This window comes from Pelecanus crispus, chromosome 2 (genome assembly GCF_030463565.1).
Source record: "Pelecanus crispus isolate bPelCri1 chromosome 2, bPelCri1.pri, whole genome shotgun sequence".
Lineage (NCBI taxonomy): Eukaryota > Metazoa > Chordata > Aves > Pelecaniformes > Pelecanidae > Pelecanus > Pelecanus crispus.
The window spans coordinates 154,002,673-154,019,087 of record NC_134644.1 but is presented as its reverse complement, the minus strand read 5'-3'; positions in this window follow the sequence as shown (position 1 = coordinate 154,019,087).

Here is a 16,415-nt window from a genome sequence, read left to right as displayed (position 1 = left end):
ATGGCAAGGACTTAGATTTTTCAAGGGTACTTACAGCACAGTCTATGTTAAACTTGCTGCTTCCTATTTGCTTTTGTGTTTATAATCAAATTTGAAGTGTTCTCATTGCTGCCAGTAGTACAGTCTTTAATATAATTAGATGTAGTAGTTAAGCTGTTTGATACTATATAATGTAGCAGTTTTTCTTTAAGCTATATGTTTATGCAGGCAAACCAAATTCAGATTTTATCCAAACGAACAGAATTCCCACAAGACAATTCAAGTTATACTCAAATTAGAGATATGCTAGAGGCAAATTTATACTGTCCTTCATTAAAGTCTTTTTGTGGTTTTGGATGCTTGGCATAAGCATTACTTATGATGTAAAGCACATATCCTGAGGTGTTAGATACATATGGCAGGATTGTCTCCTTATGAAGTGAATTAGAGTTCACATAGCTGAACAAAAATCCTCCTGATACATGTTTTCCTGCCCAATGGTCTGAAGATTTCTATTTGCCATTTCAGATGGGCATTGCTATGATGGCAGTATGAAGAAACTATGGCACAAGAACAGTACAATAGGAACATCGTAATAAGGAGTGATATTACTGAACACTAAACACACAGCACAATGCATTTATCAGTATATTCTTAGTAGCTGCTGACAATTTAGCTGAATCAGCATCAGCATTTCTTATTCTAATAAAGTGTTCAGGTGATGTAGGAATTACTCAGTGGATCCTGGATTAAACAATAGCTCCGGTTTTAAGCTTTGGTCCTGCTGGATAAGAATCCTTCCTTCAGATATCCTCTGTAGAAATATCCAAAGAAGAAAGTGGAAGGGCCTCTTAGACTTCAGCTGACTGCTCCTGCATGAGGAGATAAAATACGTCTCTTGAAGTTCTTTTGCTGTTGGTGTCATGCTCAGGTCTGCCTTTAGCCATTGCAAATAAAATGCAATGATTATATTGTTGTACTGCCAGTGGCCAGATGCAGCCAAAGGTTTTAATGAGCATGGGTTTCTATCACTTGGAGATCATTGTGGCTGCTATTGTTCTCATTGCTGTGACTAATACTCTCCTTCAGGTGTCCTTCAGAAGGTAGATTTCAGAGGCCCTGATGTAACTGTTCAAACCACCCACCTCAGATGTTTCCTGCCTAATTGCATGGATGGTTTCATGTTTTGTTAGATTGCTTTATTTTAAGATTATTTTAATTTCAAGGCAGCAATACTTACAAATAACTGTTGTAACACAGCGCTACTAAGTCTTCAAGTACAAGGTTGATTTATCTAACTGGACATTGCCCATTGACTACCACCCAATACTGTTTGTCTTTAAAACTTAGTAATTTAGGGCTTGTGAAGGCTGAGGGCTTGACAGCTATTTTGACTACAGTCCTCCTTCAACAAGACAACAGAGGCAAAGTTTTTACTCTCACTGCTCCTTCAGTAGCTCTCAAACCTGGGAGAAAGGATTATCATGGCTACATCTGCATTCACTCCTCTGCTTTTCTGGAGCTCTGCTCTTATTGAAACATGAAGTGCTAAATAAAGACTACAAAAAATTCCTAGGAAAATTAAATTTCTGCAACAAATTTATGTCTGTACTCTTAAGAGGGTGTCCGTTCTCCGTTAGAAGTAAGATAATATAGAAACAGAGCATGTATGCAAGTTCATTTCTTGCAATTAATTACAAAGCAAGTATTCAGGTCAGTGTAATGACAGTGAGACTTCACACTCTCCCTGCCATCACAGTGAAATGTCATAACATAGTGATCCATCGCCAGGGTATAAAGTCTTGCTCATGTGTTTCTACCACAGGGATTTTTTTGCTGCCACTTCCAAGAGCTTCAATATACTCCATGAGAAGTCTTATGTGTGATAATGAGGAACAAATAACATTTTTGTAGTTGCTAATACCTAGAGCTATACAAGATATGGAAGAGGATGGGAGTGATTTGTTTTCCACAACATGAAAGTCATGATCCATGAAAGTCACAAAAATGCCTGTGGGTTGCTTATGAAATGTGGAAGAAGACAAATTTAATTATTAAAATCAAAACCTTCCCTCACTTTAAAATATCCCTTATTTTCTTCATAAGCAGTCATTCTTTTGAGAGAAAACAATTTCTGAAAAAGTTATTTTTAACTATTAGTAGCTTTAGTCACTTTTTTATTTAAAGTCCCAGGTTTCTGCATAGAAAAGTTCTTGCTACTTACATTGCAAATGCTGCAAAAGCACCTTGTTATACAGTTTTCACATTTCCTTTGAAGTTTTATTTTTTTACAAATACCAATTTTTTACATTTCTTTCAGTCCAGCCTTCTGCAGCTACTATAAATAGTTTGTTAGCCCTTAAATAGATTGTCTATGCTTTGAACCAAAGTTAGTGCTTTCTCTTACATTTTTGTTCTTGTGAAAAAGCTTCTAAAATAACTACCGATTGATTCTAATTGGTAGTTCCCCTCTAGACTTCTACTTCATACATACAGTTTAGCTACGTAGGGAATCAGGCACAGTTAGAAAACTCAAAATAAGGAAATGAATGTGCACTGCTGTCCTTAAGAAGAACATCTTGTTGAGGCAGAAAGAGAGACAGAAGCTACCTGAATATCCACTTGAATGCTCCTGCTGTTGTATCCATTTCTCCGCAGGCTGCAACTTCAACCTTGGTCCTGTGAGAAAGGAACCTGTTTTGAGTATACCAGTGCTGCACCTGAGAGTGTACCTTGTGGTTCCTCAAGCATAGATGTAATACAAATTTGTCCACCAAAGAAACCCCTGAACTATACCAAGTAACTAATAGAAACATGCTATATGTAACCCACACCATACCAGGTGCAGCCATGACCTGGTTAGAGGGGCAGGGAAGGGTTCCTTTGGGCAGGTATAGACCTCTTTTCACCTGCTTTTCTCCTTGCAAACATGCTCTTGACCCATGTACAGCATGTGTCTCCAAGTAGTGACTTGGGTAATGTAATAGATTACATTTGCCTGTGACAAAGATGCAACAATTCTGAATTATCAGCTCATGCAATAGAAGCTTACATTTCAGATCAAGAGGTTCCAGTTTTAAACTCTGCAAATAAATTGCTTGGAAGTGTTATTATTCAGGGAGGAGTAATATGAAGTTAGAATTAAGGCCTTTGAGTTCTACCAAAGGTAGGAATCGTAGATTTAATGTCAATCCGCATCTACTGTTTCACTTTGGTCTGCCTATGATTTCAGTTCTACTGATTTAATAATGCATACTTTCAAAAAGGGAAAATGCCATTGACTTCAAAGGACCTTTGGCTCAGACCCTGTGTGAGAAACATTCTGAAAATGTAAGTACTATTATCTCAGCTGAAACGTGCTGCATTCCACAGACTAATGTGGTATCAATTCACGGGAGAGTATCTGCCTTCAGTCAGACCATGTTTCTTGAACAGTTCTTGTTCCTTAAAATTGCATTTAAGACTTTCACTGCACTAAGGTCAAACCATCTTATTTCCAATATTTTAACATCCCTAGAGCTATTTTCAAATAATAAAAGTTTGCTTCAATTGTCCTTGTGGAATCACTTCTGAACTGTGAATCCTTATGAGTGTTCTCTGATTTCTATCCCCATCTCGGCTCAGAAGTACTTCCTGCAATAATCCCTGACTTTTCAGGGACTCAGTTCAGAAGAAAATCTGACTACTCAGGCTCTGTACCAAATACAAAGAAGCTAATTCAAGTACCAGAAGCAAGACAGACACAAAAAAGAATGACAATTAACCTGAGCAAAATTGTTACATGGTTATACTCCTCTGGTACCCAAAGTAGTTTAGGCAATGCTGGTTCTACATCCTCTTATTGCAGCCTAAATCCTGGGTAATTAGTCTGTGACACCTGCCAAATAGAGAAAGTTCCTGCTAAGACCTATAGAAAGACCTCCAAGAAAGCACGAGGATGTTGCAGGTAAGAGTGCAGTAGACACAATCAGTTAACGCTGTAAATACTAAACTCAGACAAATAATAGCAAGACTATTATGTTTCTTGTGACATCCTAGTGTCAATGGGACCAGTCAAGATCAGAGCTTTATTACAAACCATACAATTTTCACACACACAGCAAGAAACTATTTCTGTTCTTGAGAGCTTACAATTAAAATGGGTGTAAGAAGAAAAGGGTTAGAGAAAGGCAGTACTGTCAGCTGTGCTGTTTCAGATAAGAATCCAATACAGACAGTAACTAATATTACAGTTCACCTCCAGTCTCCCAAGCTGCAGTCTGATGCATTAACCACAAGACTGGCCTTCTGCCTTCTTGTGCTTTTAAAAACTAAATAATAATATAAGCAACCTCTTAACGATTTTGTAACATATTTTAAGAGTATTAAACTCCAATATCTTGAGAAAATCTCATCATAAATCATTGCACCACTTCTAATGCAATGTCAGCTCACTGCAGATCTTTTTACAAAAAAATAGCTGTCTATGTGTCTCATTTAATGAAAACAGCAATATTCTCAACATAAGCTGTATTTCCCAAGCTTGTGTAGTATTTAATATTAGAGGTATTTCTTAGAATTTGATATTGCTTATCATAATGTCTTAGAGCAAGGTCTAGTAGTTAGTGAGCACTTCTATTTGAAAGGTTTTTGCTATCTTCTTTCATGATTTTATGACAATCAGTTTCTTGCAGTTAAGTAACAATCTTCCCTTTGCAAAGCTATGAATGGTAAGATTAACCAACAACCTTTGTTTAAAACAAAGTCTGCTTACTTAATGGATATCGTACTGGTCAATTAAGAAGGATTTTGGAACAATGAATGGCTTATTCACGTAGGGCATAATCTAGGGGTTCATTGTGGTCCTAGGTAGTAGGACCACAAGGAAGGTTTTTTTCTTTCTGTTGAATGCAGCCAAAAGACTCCTGCGGACTGTAGAAGTAAGTAGTTTTCACTTTTTATTTTTGTGAGACTTTCATAGATATGGCAAAAAATGACAGTCTATAATAAATGTTCCATGGTGTTCCTTGACACAAACATCAAGTACATTTGTGTAAATACTCTTTTGTGTGTACCTATGCTGATTGGAAGGTAGAGGCAGTTTACTGCAGCAATTCTTGAAATTAATACAATTTATAATCTGTATAATTTTACATGATTCAAATAGATACATTTGGACTAACCACAAGATTATTAAGCAATTTTTTACATTTACTCACCTACCATTAGCTAAATCAAAAATTTAAATCTCATGAATTAGAGATAGAATATTGGACACAAAAAATAAAGCCAAGAAAATAAACCCCACAATATATATCCTTTAACCTATGGGCTGTATTAATATACAACTGTGTTTAAAGGATGCTACAGTTTCCAAGTTATATACTAAGAAGTGCAGAAATGTCAGAATTAACACATAAAACTACCTACAGCCCCCTCATTTGTGCATTGTGATATAGGCCCACTACCACAGAAAAGCACAAACAGAATCCAGGTTTCCAGGGTCCTAATCCAAGGAGTTACCAAAACAAAATGCTTTTGCTTCCCAGTACCTTGTACAGCAAATGAAACAGGAATGCTGCAGAAAAAAGAACATGCAGTCTTATCTTTAAAGACTACGGCAATGATAGCCAAAATAAAGTTGTGAAGACAAACTCCGGATTTTCTCAGTTTGAGAGCTGAACCCACTCTACTGCCCCTCGACCCCATGTTCTCCCATCATGGTTAGTAATTTCTGCAAATTGATGAATAGAGAGTAAGAGACCCTAGCCTTCGCCTGGGAACGAAATAATCTCACTTCCCCTGAGTAACTTGGTCCTTAAACTGGCAGCTCTTTTTTAGGATGCCTTTGGTCTTATGAATCCAGGCTACTCAGTGGGAAGAGGTGTCTAAGGTGCTTTTGCTCAGACTGTCCCTGGGTCGGTGAGTAGGGCGAGCTCCTGCAACATGCATGCCAAACCTCTCCACTTAGCAGTGTCAGCACCCCAACCTCTCTCATTTCCTACTAAGAAGTTCTCTGGCCTCGAGGGTACTATACCAACGGTAGGTCTCAGTGGTTGCTGCCAGATGGATCATTGCCATTCTTCACTAGAACTATTCACACTGGACCTAGCAAGTGCTCCACCTGTAACTGGATCACTGCAAGGTTTTAGGGGAGAAATGTGTACGAGAGAAATGCCTAAAAGTTTTAGATCCCAAGAAAGTAAGGCAGTACTAGCTGCATTACAGCCTGCATTACTGCATTACTGTTTACAACTGAGATAGACTTATTCCTGGATTTTAATATACAGTGTTAAAGATACAGCAAAGAACTGAAATTAAAATCCTTCTTAGTTTCTGTTCATATTCACATATTTTAGTCTAACACTCTGTCTTTTGTCATTACTGTATATACCTTTCATACATGCATAAGGGGGGGTGGGGTGGGGTGGGGTGGTGTAGGGGGCAGGGGAGTGTTCTTTGTGTATAAAAGATGAAAGCAAGCCAGACATGCAAATATACAAGCATACGTAGCATGTATAATGTCCATGTCAACCTACATTTCTCTGAGTTTCATTAAAGTTTAGAAGTAAGATCTCCTAGAAGCACTCTTGAAGCATACTAATTCCATTTAAAGGCTATTACCGAAAGTCAAAATGTTACAGGCTAATGTCTGACTCTGTTGCCATGCTTTCAGTTACAGCAAGAGGAAGAGAATATTAGTTTACTCTTGACAGTGCATAACTTCCTGGGTATCTTTTTAATCTTGTACAAATATCCTGCAATAAAAAGTTCCTGCTAACTTTATTACCAAAGGACAAAGTAATTAAAGAGAAGGTCAATGGAAAAGATCTGCAAATCTTTGATGTTAAAATACATATCACCATTCCTCTGGATTGTATTTTGTGTAGTTGAATTATATAAATCTAATTTTAAAACATTATTTCAAAAAAATTTGGACCTATTTCTCTAGAGTAGATGAACATCTTCAGAACATATGTTATTTAGATAAAAGAAGAGCAGTATATGCTAGGCTTTTAATTTAAGGAACACAGTTTGAGGAATTGTCTATAAAACAGTGCAAATTACATACTTTGCCCTTGCCAAAAAGAAAAAAAAAAAATTCCTCTGTGCTTCCAAGGCTTTCAGTTGTCACCTCCAGAACTACTGTAATTCCCTGACAGAGACTAAGGGTAGGAAGAGAACAAGTTGTTTTACATTTACAATTTCACTTTAGTTAGTTACAAACCTCATCTCTGCCCTGGGCCTGTGTCTCAGCTGTTTTCTTCATTAATTTATGGCACCCAATGGGCGCACATTTTTAATGTGAGTGAAGAGCAAAGTAGAAGGACAGTGATTTGTCCAAGGCCCAACAGGGCATCTATGGCAGCAGCTGGAACTAGAGCTCAAAAAAACCCCAATGGACCAAACTGCACTGTCCTGTACAGTAGGAAAAAAAAAACCAACAAAACAAAAACCAAAAAAGCTTTATCACTGAACAAGGATTATTGTACATATCAGTTTGTCTTTATTAGTTTAAACTTGCATTTTATTACTAGACTTCCAAACAGGAAAATTTTGCTAGAGTTTCCATGCAGGAAAATGACTGCACACACCTCAGGTAAATTTGTTGGTCAGCCGCCTCTTGGAAAATTTCTCTTTCCTCCGGGGGTGGGGGGAAGAACAAAAAGATCAAATTGTTAATAGCATGGGGTGTGTCTGATATGAGATGAAGGAATTGCATTTTCACTTAGATGTGGCTACCTCAAATTACATTTGCTCTGGCTTTGACTCTTTAGCAACAAACCTGAATTATGTTATACCTAAAGCTTGTGAATCTACATATCTTTTCCGAGTTAACCATGAGGTAGATTGTTCCAATACCTTATTAATATAATTCCCATTAAAATTAAGGAATAATATTCATCTAAACCTAGTATCCCATTGAACAGAGGAAAACAAGACGTAAGAACAAGATATGTGGTCATGCTGGGAAGTAGAGACGGGTTCTTGTTCCTGAAAGATAAGAGAATCCCTAAAGCTCCTATTGGTTTTGTGTGAGATGAGAAGAGAAAACATTGATAACTGTCAAAAACAAAAAAATAAAAAATAAAATTCTAGGTTTTGAATTTAAACACTTGGCAAAGATGAAGAAAAACAAAAAAATATAACAGATGAAAATAAGAGCGGTGAAAGCAGACCAATTTCTAGTTATGAAAACAAAGTATTAGATATGTAATAACTTTTATTAACAGTGTGTTGTCTCAGTTTGGGTCTCAAGTCTGCGGAATTTTGTGCCTCAAAAGACAAGACTTCACTGCACAGAACAAAGTAGTTGTTCTTTATTGATGTTTTCAAAAGATAAGTAAGAAGAACATAGGTTAGCAGGGTCATTAGATGAAGTCCCCTGCTACTTCAAACAGCTTCTTCATAGATTCTTTTCCATAAACTTACCTAGCTCCAATTTAAAACAGGTGACATTGCTAGCTCCCAACAGCTACTTCTATGGAAAATCTTGTTGAAAAATATGGGTGGTTAAGGAGCTTTCCTTAAATTTTCAGCCTAAATGAATTTATTAATTTTATGCCAACATTGTCTCTTAGTTAAGAAGGTAAGATAGCCTAGGCAGCCTTGAACTTGTTAATCTAATCAGGATTCTCTAGCATACCCAGGTTCTTACCACCTTCCTCAGTCATACCAGTCCTCTGCTTCAGTGGGACCAGAGCTTTATGGAGTATTTTATACGCACTGTACTCATCAGCTTGTCTAACAGAACTGATACTTTCGTGTTTGTAGTGAAAATGCATCCTGTGGTGCATCTCTGTTTATTTTGAATGCTGTGATCATACCCGCATTTATGTCTCATTAGTGATGATGTGATTAAAACCCTAGACTTTCTAGCTGATTCTAGTTGACAAAATCTTAGTATATAGCCTATATTCAATTTGTGTGGCTAAATTGTGTGGCTGAATTTCTTTACTCATATTCTCCAAACCAGGCATGGTTTCCTGTTTGATTTTCCTATCTGTCTTGATTGACAGGCCTTTCAGATTTGGATAATCTGTGTTTGGCAATCAGCCACATTTGAAATCAGTTACTTAGAAGCTGAAAAACATAGGTGAGATAATTACCTCTGTTTGTGTGGTACTAACTTGTAATGATTACTGAAGCTTACAAATACTACACTTAGGTCATTGGTGCACTTGTAGGTGCACTAAGCTTTAAGGCACTTTCTATCCTTGTGTCACTATGGATAATCACAGCAGAAGTCCAAGTCAGCCATGCTTGTAAATATAATTTATTTCTCTAACACAATAACTTTTGGGTAACATTCTGTAAAGTAAATGTAAAATGAATTGTTGATGGTACTGTCTAGAAATAATACCAGCTGACTTTCCTTTTGGGGCTAAGACATGAACGTTGTGGTGGGTTTTTTGGTGCAATACAGATATGTGTAAAGTAGATAATCTTATATGAGCAGTTGCCATATGCTCCTTGTACAGCCAATGGAAATAATACATATATGCTTATAGGATGCAATTGATCTTACCCTATGATATGTACGTGTCCTGGTTTCAGCTGGAATAGAGTTAATTTTCTTCCTAGTAGCTGGTATAGTGCTGTGTTTAGGATTTAGGATGAGAATGTTGATGACACGCTGATGTTTTAGTTGTTGCTAAGTACTGCTTACACTAGTCAAGGACTTTTCAGCTTCCCATGCTCTGCCAGGCACACAAGAAACTGTGAGGGGGCACAGCCAGGACAGCTGACCCAAACTGGCCAAAGGGCTATTCCATACCATTTGACGTCATATGATTTTCCATTTTTTTCACTGCAATTATGACTGGGAAAGTGATCAAAATATTGAGTGCTCTGACAGAATTCAATCCAATGATGACATAATCAGTTTTTAGAGCATGTCAGGATTCTTGGTATATCTACTAAAGTCCAAAATCTGTGGTAATTTCTCTGTTTATATCATGTGGAAAGTGTTTGTCCACAACATGGAAAAACTACAGATTTGTTTATAGTCCTGGGAAAGGCTCTTTAAACCAAACACTTTCCCCCAGGTACAGCAATTCTCTTATTTTTACATTCTGTTTTATACCATTCATATATGTAATAGAATTCTTATGTGTAATAGAATGGTCTTTATTTTTTTTTTTCTGTTGAAAAGAAGTGCCTGCTAAAACATTTGTTGTTCTTAATATTAACATTTCTAAGGATTTGTTAGGGACAAACTTTCTCCTTCTTCAGAAGGTTTCACTCAGCCAGGTAAGATTTTTTAGGTCTGACCTTTATCTGTGCTTTAGCTGACCTTTTAAATATCCTAGCCTAGTGTCTTGATGCTAAAGGCTTAGAATAAGTGTGTATTTTGTTTAATATTTTACGTTTAGCTGTTGTGAAAACTTAAGGAAGATTCAATATTTTTGGCATAGTTGCAATATTCCATCTTAGCTGCCATCTCCTAAATTCTGAAGGTTTCATGCTCATCTCATTGCTGAGACCCTGCTGAGAAGTGATGAAGACCTCAGTAACTGATATCAACTCACTGTCAGACAAAATAAGACAGAATTTCTCAGCCAGAAATGGCAGAAAGTGATACATAGGAATTCTGTTTTATGAGAATTATTTTTTCAATGAGAAATCTTGGAAGATCCATAAATGCAGACTGAGTTGACTGTGTATGGACACCTTTACTTATCAACGTTTTCACCATGGTTAGGAGAACTGATTCATTATTTCCTCTGCTCACCCACAACACTTGAGTCATGCTTGGGTTCATCATCCTTTGCCAATGACTCTTCAACTAGAACCTGATCTGTTCTTTACTCCAGAGTAATTTTCACCATAATAAGATAACCACAGGTGGTGAGAGATTTTGGAAAGCCACCTGGCACCTGCTGGTTTATGAGTCCTTTCCTTTACCTTATAGCTACATAGGAATGCTGAACTGGACTTCATGGCAGTCTGCAGGACCTAGAGGTTTGGGGACAAGTATTCCATGGATATAGATTAAAATTGCAAACATACATTATACTTGGATGGACTCTTAGATAAAACAGCAATGTCTCATACTCACTAGCTGTTCAATGAGACTCAGGAAAATAGTAATGGATTTTCCCCTCTGTCTATTGATAAGGAAATAATCCGTTGGTGCAAATAAGGTGGTTCATAAAGGTGGTTTTATACCCAAATTTTGTCATAAATTTAAAATGAAATGGATTCAGAATATTAGTTCAGTTAGATGCAGTTATACTCTCTCTTTGATTAGTGTCTCTGTCAGCTTTTTCAATATCAGGAACTCTGAAAAACTTCCTATTGCATTGCTTTTGTCTGTGGTTAGAATACAATGGTTTCATTAGTTCCTAGAGAATCAGGTTTTATTAACTAGTTAGTTATTTTAAGGACACTCAGTTAAGTTTGTTAAAGCATAGTTTTTCCATCAATGTAAAAAAGAGCTGATTATTTTTGCATTAATTCCAATAGTGATATTTACTGCAGCATCGGCAAAGCACTGGGACAAATACTATAGGTGAACAGGCTTTTAACACATTATTGTTACTGTCTTAACAATAGTTCAGGCAGCCACAAGCAGTCTTAACTATTGTTCTCCAGCTGATCACACAGACTTGGTTTGGTTTTATATAAGCTCAGGCAGCAAAATCAGAGATGGCTAAGAGCACATACAGATTTGACCAACCTATTTGCAGAGAAATAGATTGAGAAGAAAGAAGCAATATTTTCAGTCAGTCCAGTGGTAGTATAACCTGGACATGGTATATCCTCAGTGAACCCTGATGAGCTGTGCTTCCTGTCAGGCTAAAGTAAGGATACATTAAACATCTACTATCTTTGCAACAGCTATCTCATTGAAACATGTGAAGAGAATAGTATTTCTCTTTTTTCAGAGCAGAAGTAAATATTTGACGTTTAATGCAGTGCTACTCTAAACTGGGAAATGTCTGTCCACTGAATACAAAGAACAACTTTTTGCCTATGTTTTTGCTATCTCTGTAAGGCTGTTTTATATTAGAGTAATGGGACTAAATATCTAATGAGGAACATCTTGCCAAGAGTAACTGGACTGTGGCAAGCATCCTTTTTAAGTGTATCATTGGCTGCATTTTCCATAATTTCTAAGCTAGGGGTTGTGGCAACTAATTTTAGCTATCCAAAAGTGAAGTGTCTAGTCTACATTAGATAAAGTTAATCAACAGAGAGCAGAAAATCCAAGGGCCTTTCATTTAATTTTAAAATAGGTGGAATGAGTGACTGGCTCATCAGAGAGTTTCTGCAGGATGTCTTGCCTTTGATTATGGAGAGATCCTGAATGCCCAGCTTGGACTGGAAACTTAACTGTTAGATGGTTAGTGTTCAAAAAACAGGTAGACGTGGCACTTGGGGACATGGTTTAGTGGGCATGGTGGTGTTGGGTTGATGGTTGGACTGATGATCTTAGAGATCCTTTCCAACCCTAATGATTTCTAGTTTTTACTTTCATTATAAATAATCCAGCCACCAAGCCAGGAAACATGAAATTGCTACTCTACCCTTAATTGGTTTAGTGGTGGACTTGGTAATGTTAGGTTAATGGTTGGACTGGATGATCTTAAAGGTCTTTTCCAAGCTAAACAATTCTATGATTCTATGGTTAAAGTCAGCTGGTCGAGCACCACCGTTTAGCCTTTGATAACCTATTTTGCATTAAAATTTCTGACCAGTGAGTGAAAGCCTTTATGTCCCACAACCATACTGTCCAGTTGTTCAATGTTTTTATTAACAATGCATCTGCTTTTACTGAACACACTGAAAGATAAAAAGAAAAACTTATCACAGTAAGAGTCAAGTTCTTTTTAATGAAAGCTTGAAATTCTCATGGTCAGAGGCATCTCAAATTTACATATATGATTCTCTCAGCTGCAGATTGTAGAAGGAAGAGAAAAATCACATATTCATATTTTCATCCTTGCAGTATCTATATGCAGCAATATGTGGCACCCAACACATCTTGTTATGTAATAGAACTAAACTAGGAACAAGGTTCCTGCTGATCTTTTTATGAAAGAATACTTCAAATAACGTGCAGCTTTGAAGCAGTTGGTTGCTCAAATCACGACTCAGTGGTGCCTGAGCATCTGCAAGGAGTCACATATATCTATAGCGGCTGACTCATTTCCAGTTTTATACAGAGATACGTGCGTCACATCTTTGATTAATGGTACTGGTGGTGAGAAAGATAGTATCCGGGAGAAACTCTGAGGAGGCCACTGCAGTCATACTCATTTGTCAGGCAGAGCCTGGTGACGTACATAATTGTTGTAATTGCTTTAAATTTTCCTGACTTGAAATATCTTACTTGGGAGGCAAATTGTACAGAGTTCTCAGATGCAAAAGGAAGAATCTGAGATTTCAGTCTAATTTGAGGATTTTTCAGTATTTGATAAAATTTATACTTTCCCAATGCTGTAGAAGTGCCAACCACAATATTTCCTAACAGAGGAACAGGGTGTCAAGGATCAGTTCAGCAAGTGAGCTGCTTCCTGCCCGAAGTAAACTCCTTGCGGACGTTTTTATACAAGCAGCAAGACTGTGTTTAGCAAGGAAGACATTCAGCATGGCATTTTCTATTTTGGAAAAGTATCTGTGTAATGTCAAGTAGATTTTCCAGTATTTTTCTCAGCTCAACTCAATTTCCACTATCTAGCATCACCAGGGTTTTTCTTCTGGATATCTGTACAATACTGAATACCCGTGTTTGGTATTTTCCATTCAGCAGCTGTTAGCTAGCAAATACAAAAAGGCTTCTCAATCTTCCCCTACTCTGGAGTGAGAGGGATGGGCAGAGGCATCTTGGCAGTAGGACTGCATGTGGATTTTCAGTCATTACAAAGGTGAGTCCATGGCCAAATGCCAGAAGATTCCTGCTGTTTGAAATATGAGAGCCCCTTCCAGGCAGCTGCCTGCATGCTCCTGTGCCTGCCGACAGCAGGTGCAAATCAGTGATAGATGGAAGGCATTGAATGGGCTCCTCTGTCTCTTCCTTAATCAAGTTTGGGGATCTACATGCTGAACAACATTACTTCGAAAAGATTTTTTCTTAATTCAGTTATTTAAAAATATATCCAATTATCTCATGGCAGGATATATTTCTCAAAACAAACATTAAAGCTGAAATTAAGGCTAGCAAACCTTATTAGTCTCTTTTGTTCAGAAGTCTAGGCATGGAAATAAAGAAAAAATGCGTCAGGACATCTTATAGACTTTGATTGCTGGCATCTACTAGATTATGGAGAAAAATTGTGTACATTTAAAATTTAATGCCTGAGTTCTCTTGTAATTGCACTAATTTTAATAGCAAATTATTGTGTCATGTTAATGTGATCCAGACCCTACGATTTGAAACCTTAGATGGGCAAATTGCATACTACCTCAAAAAAATTTGGTTGCAGTAAACAGAGAGAAATTAATCTCTGTAAAATTTTACCTATTCAGCATTGGTCACATAATTAGAGGGCAATCAAAGCACAAGAAAAAATAACATTACTTGTAGTATTTCCTCTGGGGATATCTTTTAAACAACACTTTAATACAGAATAGACTACATCATCTGTGCTGGCTCATTGACTTAAAAGTTAGTGCTGCTTGTCACGTGCAATGGAGCAGGAAATCAGACAGTATATACTCTAAGAACAATCAACAGTCTTAGGCGGTACCTAATGCTAACTGAATAAATAAGGATTTTGTAAATATAGTATGTTCTTCAGAAATGCACTCAGGGAATATGAGGGGAGCAGCCTGAAGCAGGAGAAGTGGGATGACAGCAGAGTGATACGTGCTGTGCTTGCTGGGATAAACAGTCTCCTTCATTTGCAAATGAGGAATGAATGAAAGGAATTGTTTTTGAAGAAACTTCATTGCAAGGTTATGTGTGAAAACAAAATTTTGGTAGTTTTCAATGAGAAGCTTTCAGATTAACTCTTCTGGCACAAAAAAAACCACTTTAAAAATATTACATGCTTTTGCTTCTGGCCTTGATATATAGTTCTAAGGATAATTCTTCAGCAATTTGATCTATCATCTCTAAATGCTAGTGCTTTTTCTGTCCTCCTGTTGTTTAGCAAGAGTGCATGAGGGAAATGGGAAGAATGAAAACCAATTGCTACTGCAGGTATTTTATTTTAATGATATTCAGAACACTGAATGATATTCATTCAAATAATTAAATGGAAAAAGTCTGAAATAGAGACAAACCTATCCCCCTGCTACTTCCTCACCTCGTCTGTGCAGAGCCAAAGCCTATTTCAAGTGCAGTCTGTTTCCTTACATTTTTAGAAGAAATATATTTGGTACTTAGGATGAAAGCGCTCTCATCTACATTTATAAAGAGAAAATTTTCAATGTGTTAGTATCCTTAAAGAATATGTATTAAAAGATGCATCCTATTGAACATGCCAACATAAAATAAACTTGCCATAATTAGTTTGTAGATTAAAAACTCAGAAAACAACAGACTTTTTGAAAAAGCAAAACAAATCAAAATTGATTCTTTGGAGGTGTGTGATTAAACTACTCTCTATATTCTTTCCATTCCCAAGATGAAGATATTGTTCTCACAGATCTTATGACTTGGAAAATCACATTCTTGAGTTAATGCCTGAGTCCACCAATGCTGAAATGTAATATAATAATGAGGTCCCCAGTGCAATTAAAATTTATGAAGCTCAGACATGGTCGGGGGCTCATATATTAAAAGGGAAAGGTCAGTGACATTCTCTTTTTAAGAAAGTTAAGTAGCTACTAAATTGCCTTAAAATTGGAAGAATACTATTTATTCAATATAATCTTCCAGTAATCCATAGGCATTTTTTCTTTTCCCTTCCAGTGGAGAGGCCATTTTTGTGCATCCTCTATTGGACTGTGCAGGTGAGCAGCACAGAGACACACTGACCAGACCGTCCAGTGTCCTGGTTGCAAATGGTGCGACATACAGTCCTGCTTCTGTGCGATCTTCTTATGCCCAATTACTTGCAGCCGAGGGACTGCCTAATCTAGAGTTGCTTTCTACACACCAGTTTTTAGTATTAGCAACACCCCACAGCTGCAAACCATGTGTGACTACTGCAGGTTACTGCAAGGCAGACTGCTTCTCGGGGTTTACTTCTTTTCAGCCTCTTAAGCTGTAACATGTGTGAGGTAGTTGCCCTCTTACATGTGATATGAATACATGTAGGGAAAATCCCTATAGAGTAGGCGGGATACCCTAAGTACATGGTCTAGTTAGACTCATTACGGGTTGCCCATATGCATGGCCACACATGCCATGACTTTGCATGGTAACCAGTCAGTCCTCTGACTAAGATGAACCACTCTGAAGTTTACACATCAGACATCGTCTTGTCAGAACAAACTTAGGCCTTTTTATTTTCAGTATCCTTCATAATCTTCTTGTCTCGTTTCTCTTTTTCTGTCTGTGG